Below are 16,206 nucleotides of genomic sequence, written 5' to 3' on the forward strand. Positions count from 1 at the left end.
TGACCAGTCTTTCAGTAAAGATGTGCAGTCTAAACCTCTCCTGAGGAAGTTAATCAGCTCTTCCACTTGTCAAAGGAACAGGGAGGCCTGAGATAGGTGTGGTTTTCCTTTCATTCAGCAGGAGGCCCAGGTGACCTTACTAAACAAGCAAATAAAGCTCAGGATGTTAATTCATCTCCACAGAAATCAGCTGCAGAAGTCTCCTGGTCTGCTTTCACTTAACATTAAACAGCAAATTCTTTTTATTAAAGGTGAAAGAGAACAGCCTTTGGGCTTCCTGTTGGGAAGGATGTCCAACCCTTGATTGCTTTCAACATATCCCATTATTTTATAATAACTCAGCTGCAAAAACAAGGAAGGAGAAATCACAGATACATTTTTATACTTCTTTTGAGCCCATAATCTCTCCTTTCTATTCCCAAATAAATAGTTCTGTAAGAAAGTGAAAAATAGGTACAACTGCCAGGATTTTCCAACTGTCAGGCCTTTCCTTCTGGGCTTAAAATGTGGCTGGCACAGTTCACACATTATGACTCGCTCCATGACGATCTTGTTCCTTACCAAGAGTCTTTGAAAGAAATGTCATGGGGTTTGTTGTCAGGGCTTACACCTCCTCCCCCTCCTTGATAGTTCCAGCCAAAGGATTTGTGGGGAAGGTGAAGGCAGTTTGACTTTTCTAACAGTGTTCGAGAAGTGAAAAGTACAATAAACTTGTGTTTTTTCATCACCAAAAACCACAGGATTATGTGGCCTTCTGTATTATGGCTACTTTCGTTTATGTGGCTGCACCTTCGGGAATATTTTGGAAGACATGAAAGAGGCTGGCTCCTGTTGTTCTGGAATAGGTTTTTAAATCAGGAAAAAAAGCAAGAGAAAAATAGCATTTGGAGTAGTGTGTGATCTATCTCAATGCCTAAACTCCAGATCCATTTCTAGCAGTGACCATTTCCTCCTTTGATCAGCAGTCTTTCTTAACCTTTGGAATAGATAGTGAGGGGGACGTAAGAGCAAGCAAAGATAACATTTGTATGGGCCAATTTATTTTCATAATTATAAACAGTAGGTAAGTGGAAGACTCAATTCAGTGCAATTAGTGGTTAGTCATTCTTTTAGAATGAGGAAATCATGCATACATCCTTTGAAAGCATTCTTGAACTACAGAAGTGGTAATACTGTGTAAGAAGACATCAACACTAAATGTTTCACTGACTATTGAATGTGAAGCAATACATCTTTAATTAAATGTACTTTAAGCCACTTAATAAGCATCCAAATTGCTGACAATCAAGAGCAGTCAGAGCCTTTAAATTAATTTGCCTCTTAATTTAATCAGTGATGTAAAAGGTAAAATATCTGCTGAATACAGCAACTAAAACTTGAAGGGGTAGAAACAGCAAAGTTAAACCAAACAAAACATTTATTGGCCTGCAATTTGTTATTTGATTTACTTTCTTGATTCAGTAGCATCATATTTTGGCATCTGTACAGCCCAAAGGATTTATACAAATGTGAATGTGAGAAAATTAATAATCAACAGTAACCTGAACTTGTGGAAATCTTGTACAGTTGGAGGCATTTGATCCAGTTATTGATCCAGTTATTGGGAAGCGGTTTCTTCTGAGAATCCAGCCAGTCTTAAACACTCCTACATCAAAAGAGCTTGAACTTATTAAAAGAGAAATGATATACCTAGAATTAAATAAAGAAATGTTAAACATATAAGGAGTTAAATAATAAATAGATGGATTTAAAAACAAACAAAAAAAAGAGGGTGAAATAGCAGGTAAATTTCCCAGGGTTTTGTTCACTAAGAGTAAATAAGTATTCATTAATAAAGATGCATAGATTTCATCTTTTTATTTCTTGGAGGCAAAGCTTGTTGTGTAACATCAGCTCAGAGGAAAGAGACTCTCAGGGACAGATAGGTCTTCAGTGTAACTGAAGACAGATAGGTCTTCAGTTTGGTAGCCAAACCTCTGCACGTTCCACACCTCTAAGCAGATGGCTGGCTTGTGAGCAAAGCAGATAAGCAGGGGAGAGCAGGGTTCAGGGTGTCCAGAGGGCTGCACCAGCCCCCTGCCATGGAAGAAACCTCCCACTAACGCTATGCCTCGAGTCTGTGCTTCCCTGCCACCAAGTGGGTGGCAGAAAGGCCATTTGATGTTGATGGGATGGGTGCTTGCAGGTCTCCTAACTACCCCTGGATGTCTGGCAGTGAGTTACCTGTCCTGGTTGATGGCAGCTTCACAGGGCTTTTGTCTGCTCAACTGAGTGCACCTACTGTGGAAAGGAGCTGGAGGTGAATCAACATTCATCTAGTATGTTCTAGCTATATTTTAAAGCTTCCATGTCTTCAGATAGCTTACATCACGCTCAGTCTATTAGTTCATCAGTGTTAAACCTATTAGTTCACCAGTGTTATGAAAGGCAAGAACTGGCTAAGCAGGAAAATACCATCTTAGCCTCTGCCCTCTGCAGTAATCTGCTTTCTTGGTCTGCTCCTCAGTTTTGTAGCATTTCTGGAGTTCACAGGCAGTGAATGGGCAACAAGAGCTGCTTGCTGGGGTTCTCAGTTGGGAGCTGTTTGCTCTGATACCTTTGTGTTTGCATGGGACTGGCTGTATCCTGTTTGTTCAATGGAGAAGGAAAGTCTGCTTGTGACAAAGCCAAGGAGGCTGGACCAGCTACTGCTGTGCAGAGAAAGCAAAGAGGGGCATTTGCTGCTTTCTTCCTTTCCCCTACTTTCACTAAGATGGTGGGAGAAACCTCCTGGCATGACAAGAAGAGGACTTATCTCCCTCAGCCTGCACTGCAGCAAGGAGCTTTGCATACTTGCACAGATGGTTCAAAAAGCTCTAGCTTTGAGTATCCAAGTGAGTATTTTTTCCTGCAGAAGAATCTGAAGCTATATCTGGTGCTTTTCCAGTCAGTAAAATTAGGAACTCACAAGCATGCAAAGCATTGGAGGACAATCATCTTCCCCCACTGGCTCTGTAAATCAACCCTGAGTGCCAACAGGAAGGCTGCAAGGCATGAGAAATGGGGCTGTCTTGCTAAGGACAGATAGCCAGGCTTCCTCTCTCTACACACACTTCCTTTTCAAAACTGACCAGTCTCAGTCAACATCAAAAAATACACAGCGTTCTCAGTGATCTTTTTTTGTGTTATTATTAGAGCAATTATTTTTATATCAAATAAGCAGGCTTCTTAACTGTGGCCTAAACATGGAAATCGCAGAAACTGAGGAATCAAAACTGGCATAACAACAGAGGATGAAAAATATTTAAAATGCAGTCAGACAATTTCAGAATTACAGTTCGGAGATTAATATTCTCTCTTTACAGAGCTTGCACCAAGGGAGATTTGACTACATTCAGGAAAAGTCATACAGCCTACTGTTAAAAAAATTGGTAAGGTGGGAATCAGAGGAGAAGTAAAAAGACAAGGCAAAGCAGTTGTATACTGAAGAGATGACATTTCTCTTTGCCGTTTTGACTAGTAATGAGAATCACCCCCATATTGCCTCAAAGCTAAATTAGTCCAGCACTGCAGAGAAGCTTGTGGTTATCCTTTCATGATAACACCATCATGGACTTTGCCATGTCCTTGTTTTGGTCTATCATATCAAAGCTTATCTCATGGGCCATGAGCCAGAAAAGAGCCAGGGAGAAAACTTTTCACTGGAGCAAAAATTCCATTTAATCTCAGCAGCTTTCACTTCTTCACTGGCTCCTAGTGGTAATACTAAGGTAGAAATAAATTCTATGTTCCACACATCTCTTCATCTAACTCCTGCAACTTTAGTACAGAGTTTCCACAATGAAAGTATAAGTGATTGCGTGTGTTTGCTTTTACTTTTGTGGAAAATCCTATTTTATTGACGCCTGGGGATGCCTATAAGCAGAGGGAAAGAGTCAGTTCCAGGAAAACTTGGGAAGTAGGTTTTGGAGCAGAGTTGGGAAATTTCCCTTCTGCAAGGAACAGATTATAACTTACCACTGCAAGGCTGTCACCTTTCTGGTGTTTAGAGAGTGGAGGAACCAGTATTTTAATATATCCTTATTTTGCAGAAAAGTAACTGGTAAAGCAACAGGGTCTTCATGTATGTGTGATACGTTTTCCACCACCACCTGCTGCACTGGTTTGCAGTCTGGGATAGAAGGTTGAAACGTACTCAGCTATTTAAAGTTCCCCCATGTTTGTGTGGCTTTGCTGGATGCTGGACATGCTCCATATTGTTGTATTATCTGCCATTACAAAACATTCTGAGGAGAACAAGGGCACTGAGTGAAATGTAACGTTTTTCATTTGATTGCTAGGAGGGGGTTTAATGGGACTGGCTGGCAAAGAAAACTCTCTGTGTTAGGCTTCTGCTAATAACTTTTGCATGCTTTCTGCTTTACGACCATGAAGCAAGGAAAAAAGAGGGATTGTTTTTGTTGCAGCTATTTGCAGTCTAATTTTTCATGCCAAAAGACAGTCTGAATGATCTTAATTATAAATATACAACAGAACCAAGGTGAAGCACAAATCACAGAGGATCCGGTAACTCTGTTTTCAATCGATCAGCTTCTCAGACAGTATCCTTTGGTTGAGGGTTTTCAGATTAGTTAACTAGGTTGAAAACAAAATGTTCTTTCACAATGTATTTTTGGTTTGAAAGGGGATTGGTAGCTTTCTTCTGTCTGCTTGAAGCCTGCTGAGCTGCATGTACTGTACTCTCTCAAAGCTTGGTTCTTTGCAGCTCTGAAAATAAAATACTGCACTTGCTCCCATTGACTGACTGAAATAAAATAATCTATGATGCCTGAACCAGTCTAAATGAAATAATAATATCCTTATTAGTGAAAACCAGATTGTTGATACAATAATTGAGCAGATTTATGTCATCTCCTTGGACTAGTCTGCTGAAACAGCCTGCTGTTTTATTTAATCACATATCAGAGGAATTGCGGGCTGGTAATCCATCATTAAACAACATTTAGAATGATGGATGAAAATGTCAGCTTTCCCAACATAATCAATCCATATCTCATTAAAACATGTTATTTACGTTTCTTATAATGGAACCTGCAGGGGTTTCCAAAGGAAAATGGAGACATCAGCTATTGTTGAAAGATGAGATGAGATATACTGTAGTTTATGAATTAATAAATGAATATAAAAAATGCTTATCCCCACTATCAATTGTCCTTCACCATTTTACAAATAAATTGAGTGCTTTGGCTTTCCTCTTCCTGTGTTTGGCAGTGCTTTGTTATGTTCATTTTGTTAGTAATAATTCTATGAGAAAAATATTAAAAAGCATGCAGGAAAGACTATTCTGCAGATCATTTCCAAGACATGGTGTGGGGAAAAGCCCTTGAATGCAAATTAGTAAGAAAGACTTAACTGTTCTGTTGCTGTTTGCTAAGGGTAGCTTTTGTCCACGTCTGTCCCCATGCAGACAAATCAACACATTTCTTTAACTACAACACAGTTCCATTTTAAGGATACTTTCTACTGTACGCCGGCTCAAAGATGAATGAAACCTTGATTTATGTGGTTGTGCTGCTGCTGCTGTAGTAGTGGTCACAACGACAGCTGTTGCCTCACTTTAACTGCATTTGAGGACCACTTTATGCTTCAACTCTTACACATCAATAAGGGAAAATAAATAGTAAATGACTGCCTGGTGTACAACAGACCAACTCATACTTCAGATGAGAATGAAGTCAAAATGTAGCTTTGATTTGCCTGTGGAATTACCATTATCTGCGTCACTGGCAGAAGGGAGTTGCCCACAGGAAACAGTTCCTGTCTGTTCAGCAGCCAATGCAAAAGAAAAACTGTTGTAGTGTGATCTTTATCAAGTCATCTTCGTTGCAGCAGACCAGTGACAAATATTTACGTTGGTCAGCTAGAGGGGCTTTGAATTCCTGATCCTATGTGGGCTCTGGGCACGATGCACTTCCAAAATTTGTTTCTGAGTTTATTTTACCAAAGGCAATGCTGGCTGTGAAGGGAGAACAGTCTTTACAAGCTGATAGCTTTCTAGGTAACAGCCTGTGTGTATGGAAAACCAGATATAAGACATAAAGATATTATCTTTTTCTCTACAGTAGACATGAAGAGCAGAGATACTTTACTTTTTTTCATTTTTCTTTTATTTATATAACTTCACCTTAGTGTGTGTGAGGTGAGGATCTGTATACACAAGACAGCAATTTCAGCTTGGTTGGTGCATGGTTCTTGGGAGAAAAGGTTTTCAGAGCACAGCACAGATTTTAAAAATGTTACTACTTGTATACCCTCAAGAAGGAGAAAAAAAATCACTTCTTCATGCAATGATGACATAAATTACATTATCAAATCCCCTAGCCCAATTATAAAAACAATCACAATATTTTCACACTTACTCAGAAATCTATCAGTTAGCTACTGTAAAATTGATTATGCAGATTATGTGTCTTCTGAAATTACAATGATACTGTCTTCAGATTAAATAAGGGTACATTTTGTGGCAGGTGGAGGAGTAACTGGAAGGCAGAAAAAATATTTTCAAATCCCAGCAGTGATGTCCAGAATAGAAACATGAATATATTATTAAAAAATGGCAGAAGTGAGAAAACATATTTGGTTTCTGTCAATAAACCAGAAAATTCACATATATCTCTGGTTTAGTGCCTATCTCTGAAGGGCACACATACATCACAAAATGTCTGAAAGTCACATTTGCTGAATTTTTCTTATTCATTCTTCTCAGGTGAGGGAAAAGAGAATGAGGGCTTGTATTTTATATTATGTTCTCTCCCACCACAGCTTTCTAGGGGGAAAAAAAATATCTTTAATCACTAAGAATTGTTCAATCAGCTTTCTGGTAACAATGAGACTGATACTGCCCTTGTGAACCTGTATGAGATGACTGTAAAAACATTAGATGAGGCCATCTTGCACAGCCAGCCCTTTTCAGTAAGGCTGTATCACCAGGTTCTCTTTTAGCAGATAAAAATTGTATCAGCAAGAGGAGACACACAGTCTACCTTTTCTAGTCATCAGAATGCTTTCCCACAAACACTCAGATTCTTTGAAAAGGCATGTTTATCTTTTCTCCAAGCTTAATTTTGACATTATTGCAAAGACTTCCAAGCGACCTGAGGATTCAGTCAAGTTGTTCCTGTCTCTTTAGCAGCACTGTGCTTTGCCAGCAAATGAGTCACTTTCAATAAATATGCCATTCAACTTCAAAAAAACATGGAATATTGTTAGTCTGATCCTTTCAGTTGAATTTTGTTTATTTGTCTGAGCACAGGACAAATAAAAAAGCACCAGCAGTGTGTGGGTTTTGGAAAGAAAAATCTGGGCAGCACTGATAACATTGAGGCAATCAGTGAAGCCAAATTTCATTCTGCTGCAGAGAGAGGAAAGGTTTTAATTAAGTACAAATTGAAAACATATGACAATCAAAAACTATGTCAGAAATGAAAAGTGTTGAGAATCCACAGGTATCAACAGACCTTTTAATATGTTCATATTTCACTTATAGTGAACGAAAACTCTCTGTTTATTTAACCACAATGCATTCTTCAGAAAAGTTGGGAAAGAGAAAGAGAAGTTTCATGTTTATTGTTATTAAATTAGGTATAAGCTCCGAACAGAGCTACCAGATGGGGTTTTTTGGGGGGTTTTGGGTTTTTTGGTTTTTTTTTGTTTTTTTTTGTTTTTTTTTTGTTGTTTGTTTTGTTTTTTAGTAGTCCTAGAGAGATTAAATGTCAGAACTTAAAACTTATTATTGCTGAATAAAAAAAAAGAGGAAGTGGGACAGTGAATCCAAGGAGCTGAGATGTTGCAAGTTATTTGGGGTGAGGGTTTCTGCCAGATGCAATTAGATAATGTCTTACTCCTCTGTCCTCTTATTCCTCTGTTATTTGGTGATAAATACTTCAGGGTATTGCTATTTTTCATAATTTGCTCTATGGCTTATAATTAAAGTAGTAGGTTACTACTTTATCATTAGACTGCAGAAATAAAGGTATGGCCTTCTTTTTTAATAACATCAAGTGATGTTTTAATTAACTTTTGAAGGAGTGGATGGTAAAAGAGGGAAGAATTGGCTGGTGAGTTTTAAGACTACTCAAGAGCTGCCCAAAACATATTCACGGCACAGCTACAATACAGGTGAGTATTGTTCTAAGGCACAGTTAATGTGGTAAAAAGCTTTCATGAATATTTTACAAGTAGTTGGAGAATTCAGAAGCTTTGCACTAAATATTGCTAAAGTATTTTGTGCAGTAATATAAAGAAACAAGATGACACCAACTTTGTCTGTCTGGCTGACTCCAGACTCACAGTCTGGAGGTGGTTAAGCAGGTGGTTTTCTTTGCATGTGTATTTTGCTAAGATTGAGGCATAATAATTTTTAATTTGACTTGGTTTGATTTGATAGAACCTTTATGCTCATTACAGAGAACCTGGAGAAAAGCCTGTTTGAGAGAAAAAGAAGAACTTTTACATCACTTACCAACATATTTATATTAGGCACAATGTAAACCTACAAACTAAAAGTATTCAATGCATTTTTCATTGCACTGCCTACAAGAAAACAACATTGAATTTTAAAAATAAGATGTTGTCTAGCCACTGCCATGTGTTGAAGGTCATCAGCTTTGTCTGATTCTTGGAACACCTTGGAGATATCACAAAAGCTAAAGACCTTAGAGATTTGTGATGCTTCCACTTGAAATTCTATCCAGCTAATGACTGATTACTGGTTATTTGGATAGTGAGAACAAAATACTTATTACTTAATAAATATTTATGAGTAAAGATGATGTTTTAACTATGGTTAGTTTAACACTGAGCTGGTGATTAACATACGCCACATGTGCATCATTATCACATAGATACTTTTCATGAAATAACAATATCAATTTTATCATAATAGTAAGTCCATGCTATGTTCATGGTCACAGCATTTCAGATATTTTCATTTGTTTGTATTATTTCACACTGAATAAAACAATTCCACCTGTTCATGTTGCGTTTCCTGGGAACTCATTCTCAACCATTTGTCAGCTGGTTGCTGTTTTTTAAGAGAATGATGCTTGTCATAAATCCAGTGGAAGTTAATGAGTCCTGACCTCCTGGATCAGCCTGTAGGTCTTTGTGCACTGTCTCTGCTTTAACACAGTGTGCTATGATGAGCACACAGACCCTTCTGCCTCCAACACTCTTTAAGAATCTTTTGCAGTAATGATTTATGGGAACACACAAAGTCAGACATTGCAGGTTTAAAGAGGGAGTTGCACACACCTCTCCAGGGCTCTGTGTGAAACCACTGCTGCTGGTACAGAGCTAAAGCACGTGGCTTCTCCTCCTGAAGATATTCTGGATGTTAGGACCACAGTATGCATAATAAACCTGATAGCACATAACAGAAGCCCTCTACTGGCATTGACCTGGAAGGAATTTAGCCCAGGATATCCTTCTTATATCCAAGGATACTCTGGAATAACTGTGTTACACTCCCTCACAGAAATGTGGAATCAATACTTCTGTTCTCAGCCATAATCTTGAATGTAAGAAAGTCTAATGGGAGCACTGCATACTTTCTGTCCTCCAGACACTCAAAGTAAGTACTGCTTTTCTGTTCTTGCCTTTCAGAACCTGCTTGATGGTTACCAGATGCAAACACACCAGTAGCACAGTCTTGCTGAGTTATAGGGTATTTAGAAAAAAAACTTGTAGCAGTTTAAAATCCTTGACTGTTACTATAAGCATCACTTCTGGATTAAATTTGGAACCACTTTTTCAAAATAAATATTTTCAGCAGGCCCTGCAGTTAAGTGCATCATTATGATTAATTTATGCAGAATGAAGCAGCCTTTTTAATTGATAATGATTAATGAACTTTCTAAATTTGTCAAACTTCAGTAGGCTTAAGCTTTCAGTATGTAGCACTGTCTATTTTTACACTCCAGGCTTCTATTTAACAGAGCAGGAAACATCTCATCCTGAAACTGCTGATGCTGCAAGCTCCGAAATAAAAAAGACTTTTACTTCACCTACAGTGCAGCAGGAGTGTCAGCCCATATCAGTTTTTATCTGACCAGAAAATAAAATCTAAGAATTTTTATCACAACATTATCTAGAAATGGACAAAAAACCTCTTGCTACAGTCCAGACCCAAACTTACCTCAAGATCAGTGATTAAACAGAGAAGAAATGAGGGAGAGTAGAAATTTGTGTTTTCTACCATCTAATTATGACCACTGCCCATTCTGGACTTAAATTTGTTTAAACACTTCTTGTGTAAGGTCCAATAATTTGACCAGTTTCTCAACCCAAGCTTTGGAAATTTGGAAGGTAAATACGTACAAATTATGTGGCACCACTATGGACTCAGCTGGAGCTCTTATCTGGGCCAAGTGTAAATGCACTGTAATGCTCAGGGGAAACTGGTGTGACACCAGTGTAAAAGGCAGGAGAATTAGAGCTTTTTGGTAAAGTGCTTTCATATTCTTACCATAGCCTTGTATCCTCATACCTGTTGTGCATCATTTCTTTTTCTGAGCACACTTGGGTCAGCTTGAAAGGAAAGATGTCACCTGAAACTGGCATGAATATGAGAGAGTAAAATAACACCTTTCTAAAATGCTGTGTGACTTCAAAGCCATGTTTCCCTGTGCTACATTTTGTGAGCTGCAGCGCCTTTATGTGTTATGACAGGACCAGCTGGACTCAAAAACTGTTTTCTTATTGGCTGCTCAAAACCAAATGGTGCTGTTGCAGCTACTTTTCAGGTTTCTCATGGCAGCAGGGAAGCTGCATGGGGAGATCGGTGTCACAGCCCCTTCATGAGCCAGTTGTCAAAGAATCTGAAGGACCTGTTCCTGTCCTTGAAGAAGATTACTCTTGGTTTAATACAGCTTCACTTTCACACACAATGTTGACCTCATAATCATCTATAAATGTAGTTCACTGTGCCCTATATATATATTTTCTTCTTTTTTAATTTGTGAGAACAAACTTAAAACACCATCCAAGTCCACCCACGTCCATTTAGGAAAAGATACTGTGGGTACTAATTAATCTCTGTATTGTTCCTAGAGCTTGTAATACAAGCAAATACAAAGTCAGAAAAATAAACACACATCTAAGTTATTTCTATTCTTTTTGCCCTCTAGTGCCTAGGAAAAGCTAAAAACCACAAACCTGTGAGGTGCTTCAGGAGCTGATTGCTTATATCTGAAGCATAAATGTCTTCAGAATAGCTACTTAAAAAACCATATTGCTGAACTGTGATTTGCACATGACTTAATATAATTAGAAGGGGAAGCTACTAGGGGAAAAAAAAAAAAAAAAAAAGAGAGAAGTAGCCAGCAATAAGGACAACTTTTCCATTTAACTTTGTTTAGTGCAAAAGGTCTAAACTGACAACAACATTCAAACTCTGTGCAGATGACCCAATCAAGGGGGCCACTTTATCTCTCACAGGCCAACTCCTTTTGTCTGTTTTGGAAAGATGCTGCACGGAAATATTAATTTTTGCCTTTCTCTAACAACATTTTTTTCTCAGAAGGTCAGAATTACCAGCAGGACACCAATATCCACAGAAGTGCACTAACGAGGCAAACATGGACTTGGTGTCATTGAGTTCCTCCCCTGTTGTCTCAAATGGCACTTTTATGTGGGGGAATACAATGTGAAGTGACAATTACACCCTGAATTGCTGCAATCTGAAGTGGAAATGAGGCAGACCATATGCAGTCTACCTGTGAAATGACTCCTGCTTGTACAAGTTCAGGTGCAAAAGGAGCTATTTGATCAAAGTGGTCCTGCTGGGTAAGATATCTACAAGTAAAAGGACAGAGGATAGGACTGCATTTTTACCAATTATTAAGCATTAATAGTCTACTTGGTTAGAAATGGGGCTGTTTCATTAAACATGATCATTACAGTTTATAGGGTTTTTCAGTTCCTTTCCTCAGCTTGATTTCTCTGACTGCTCCATGAGTTACCTTCCTCCCAGGGATTTTTCTTGTCCAACCTTGACCTACAGATAGTCTTTGGCATTTGATGATATTGTGGCGTGTGGCAGCAGAAACTGCAAAACAGGATCTTCCTCAGTGGCCTCAAGCCAAACTCTTAGTTGGTGGCTAAGGTTTAGAATGGAATGGTGACAGCCATGGGTGAAAGAAATCTGATGTTTTGCATTTCTTTAAGCCTGAAATCTGAACAAAAACTTCACTGAAAAATCCATATCCTTGCAAAAATTATTTGATTTTTCAAAGAATCAAAAGCCTTTGCAAGACTGCAGAAAAAATTTATTCAAATATTTTTGTTCGTACATCCTAACATCCATTTATGTCTCAGTTGTGTAAATAAGGAAAGCATGGCTTCCAGGGGGAAAAAAAATCCACAACCTAATCATAAGCTCAGATTTTTAGGCAAGGCAGGGAGTCAACATTTGCCATAGATGCAATAATCCATTGAAGTAGATAGACATAGAAGGAAAAATTAAACTTTGACCTGTAAGTAAAACAGCTTTTCTTCCAGCAAGTCAATAAAGTGAAATATAGCATCAGTTAATGTCAAAGTACACTCTCATCCTGCATAATTTCTCAGGTTAGAAAAGACACCAGGCTCCACTACACATCATTTTGACCATGCAAACTTTAACTGTTGGTGCAATGATGCAGCTTGATGCTTTCATTCAGGTTTTGGTGCCTGACTGTAGTAATCTTACTTTCCACATTGAAGTTTATGATCTGCTCCTCATTTTCCAGTCAAAGAATTCTCATCACTTCATAGCTAGCATACAGGTGATTCCAGTCTTAGGCCTTTGTCATTAGAATGAGATCCAGCACTGTTGTACCACGCTGAAAATAATGATGACAAGGCAGGTGTGGTAAAGCATGAGTGTGCCTGGAAGGAGTGCTGAACACCATTCTCAGCCAGCGTGGTGCTCCTGCTTTTGGGCTTGAAGGCTCTGACCTACCCTGAGGCTGCTTCCTGGTCGTTTGTGAACACAGAAAAGTGCACTGGCAATCTGCTAGTTCTGCACACGGTTGTCGGTCCTTTTTAAGAGAAAATGTTTGCTAGCTGGGAATGACAAGAAATTTTGTGGGAGGAGGACATCTAGTGATCTGATCCGTATTTACATGAGCTGTGTCCTTGCACAGCTGAGTCAGCCAGCTTACCAGCTACAGGATTATTTGAAGTATAGTGAAGGAGGGGGCAGGTATGCTTTGCTATGAGTCTTGGGGTTTTGCTGAGATGACACCCAAAACAACAGCAGGCTTTTAACTGCTTAATTTTCAAATCAAGGCTCTTGAAATGTTGCATAGAAGTAGTGATTGTGGCTACACTTCTCATCTACAGCCATGTCATCTCCCAGCCTGTATTTTGCTGACATTAATGACCACTTACACATTTCTAGCAGAATGGCCATTAGGAACCTGATACATTTACTCTTAAAGCTTCCCATTGGACTACACAACTGGTCAGCATAGCAGCATCTCTGAAATACACTGACAACCCTTTTATAAAGATTTAATTCAAAAACTCTCCTGAAAACATGGTTTATTACATCTCAGAGTGATGAAAACTAGTTATTCAGCATTGTAACAGCAATGAGAGAATATCTCTGTAGTTCATGCTATTAGCCCCTTACAGATTGGATTTCTTCTTCCAGATCTGAATTTTGAAAAAGCCCTGCTAATAACATTCAACTTTTTGTGTTGTTTTAGTACCAAACTACTAACTGCTGGCGTTTAATCTCTGTGTATGTTACAGGCAAACACCAACATGACTGATTCTCAAAGTCACAGGGAATATCCGGAAGGGTTAAGAAAAATCTCTTCAAACCATGTTAAGAATTCACATCCCTGATTCAGGACTGAAACCCAGCCATTCATACCAGAACAAAACCTAACAAAACAGAATCAATTTTTTGAAGAATACATTACAGTATAAAAATTCTATATCTGCTTTGAATTTGAGAGGGATCAGTCCTGCCCTACATAGTCTTAGACTTGTTACGTTGTATGATGCTTGTAGGTGGCATTCTCTCACCTTCCTAATACAAACATTCCTCTGAATATCTGATTTTTCTGGGGAGGTAACAGCAGATGAGAGATGATAGCACTAATCCTGGTGTACAAGTCATGTAACCATTTTATATAGAGAGACAATTACCTAATCTTTTTTTTATTTTAGCCAACATAGCCCATGGAAGTTGGCAGCAGCGAGAACTTTTTAAGGAGCAATAATCCTGGGTGTTTTATCATAACTTTTTCTTAAACTCCTTTGGCTATTGAACAAGGAATTCAAATTTCCCTGTACATGGACAATTTCTCTCAGGGTTAGGCAAGGTTTCTTTGTCATGCAGAACATTTTAATTCCAAAGTTTGATAAACAAAGTCATCATTGACCTTGCCATGGTTATTAGTCAAGCTTTTGGTTTTTAATATTTTCAACATGACTGATATTTTGTCTTCTTAAATTAAGAAATATCCTTCTCAGAAGAAAAATATATAAAAATATATTGCTTCCTTCTATTTCCTGATTCTGAAAATTACCAAGCTCTGAACATAATAAAATTGAAGACCCTTGAGGGTCACCTAAAGAATCACAATGGTGAAGAATTGTGATATAGTGGTTTAGCTAATTTTGTAGCAGCTGCTTGACACTAGAAAAATGATAAATGAGTTTTCTCTTGCTAAATAGAATGAATTCCTTTTCTGTCCTGTAATAAATTGTCAAACTTTGTAAATGAAAACAAAGATGTGGTGGTGCATGCAGACATAAAGGTTATTTCTCCATTTAAAATATGAATATACATATTTTAAATGGAGAAATGCTGCATATTGCCACAGGAAGATTTTATTGCATCAGATTTTGTATAATTCTTCTAAATAAGGTATTTTAAAATTAGCAGATTGATGTAATACAACTTCCTATCTTCAGAGCAATTTTCTATTATTTGCAAAAATGGTTACATATTCAAGAGCATAAATACAGCTGAGTGACTTCATTTCAGGATAATTTTTAAGCCTCATTTACTTCTTTTTACTACAGTCTGTGAGTACGCAATAGAACAAGGAAGCCACTTTTAGTTAGAATTAAACCATGGAGTGTCTGATCATTTAGTAGTAATGTGACTTACTCTTTTAGTTGTATTTGCAATTGTATTAAATTCAGTGTGGCTCATCTTGATTTTGAAGGCAGCAACAGGTGTCATTTATTGGTTAATGCTATATATGAATAAATGTACCTGTCAATAAGCGGTGGACAGATTTCTCTTGATGATCACTCTAAAGTGCTCATGATTACTATTTCATACATTTATGACAATATTAAAATGGGAAATTTGCCACCTTGGGCGAATTTCAATGTATCCCCAACCTCTCAGCTAGGCTTTTGCTAGTCAGACTGTTCTGGGTGTACAGTGGCAGTCACTAGAATCCCCAGGACCTAATATCCCCATATTCCATAGAGCTCCATAAAGCTCCATCAGCTTTCAGCCCAGATGTCCCATGGAACATTATGGAGTTCATGAGCTTCCCTGTGAGCCAAAAGACTTTCTGGCATAAGACTCAAGTTGCATTTCCCAACTCTAGTGATAACAAACTAGATAACATAACACTTAGATAGATAACATAAACACTTAAACTTTCCAGAATGTGTAAGTAGTATTTATATATCTAGTAAAGGTAATACTTCAGCAGCTACAGAAATTAGACATTATTTTCTTTTATGGTCTTTGCAGGCAAGTGAAAGACAATGGATTTCTTCTCTACAGAACTGGAGGGATTCTGGAAGTCATCAAGCAAGTCACACAAGTGAATGCAGTTGCAGAGGTCAAGAAAGGGAGGTGTCCCAGTAAATCCTGCTTGAGTCAGTCACCAATAACTTCACTGAAATTAATGGGATTCAATAGGAGTGCAGCCAGGATCTCCTAGTAATAGACAATGTGTTCTTGGGGTGAGAGATCTTCTGGTACTCCCTGAAAAACTCTGCTGAAGAAAGAGCAACATGGCTTCAGTGTTTTTGGAAGCCACAAAATTGAATTTAATTTGTTAAATCAGTCTGGTAATCAATCTGTGATCTAAACAAATCATAAAATGTTTTTGAGAGGACCTCTGCAGTGGGCCTAGGAGCAGCCAGGGCAAGTTATTATCCAGGCTCCTCCTGATGCCATTGTTTCTCCATGCTCTGTGGATG

The sequence above is a fragment of the Poecile atricapillus genome, chromosome 2 (genome assembly GCF_030490865.1).
Source record: "Poecile atricapillus isolate bPoeAtr1 chromosome 2, bPoeAtr1.hap1, whole genome shotgun sequence".
In the NCBI taxonomy this organism is placed as follows: domain Eukaryota; kingdom Metazoa; phylum Chordata; class Aves; order Passeriformes; family Paridae; genus Poecile; species Poecile atricapillus.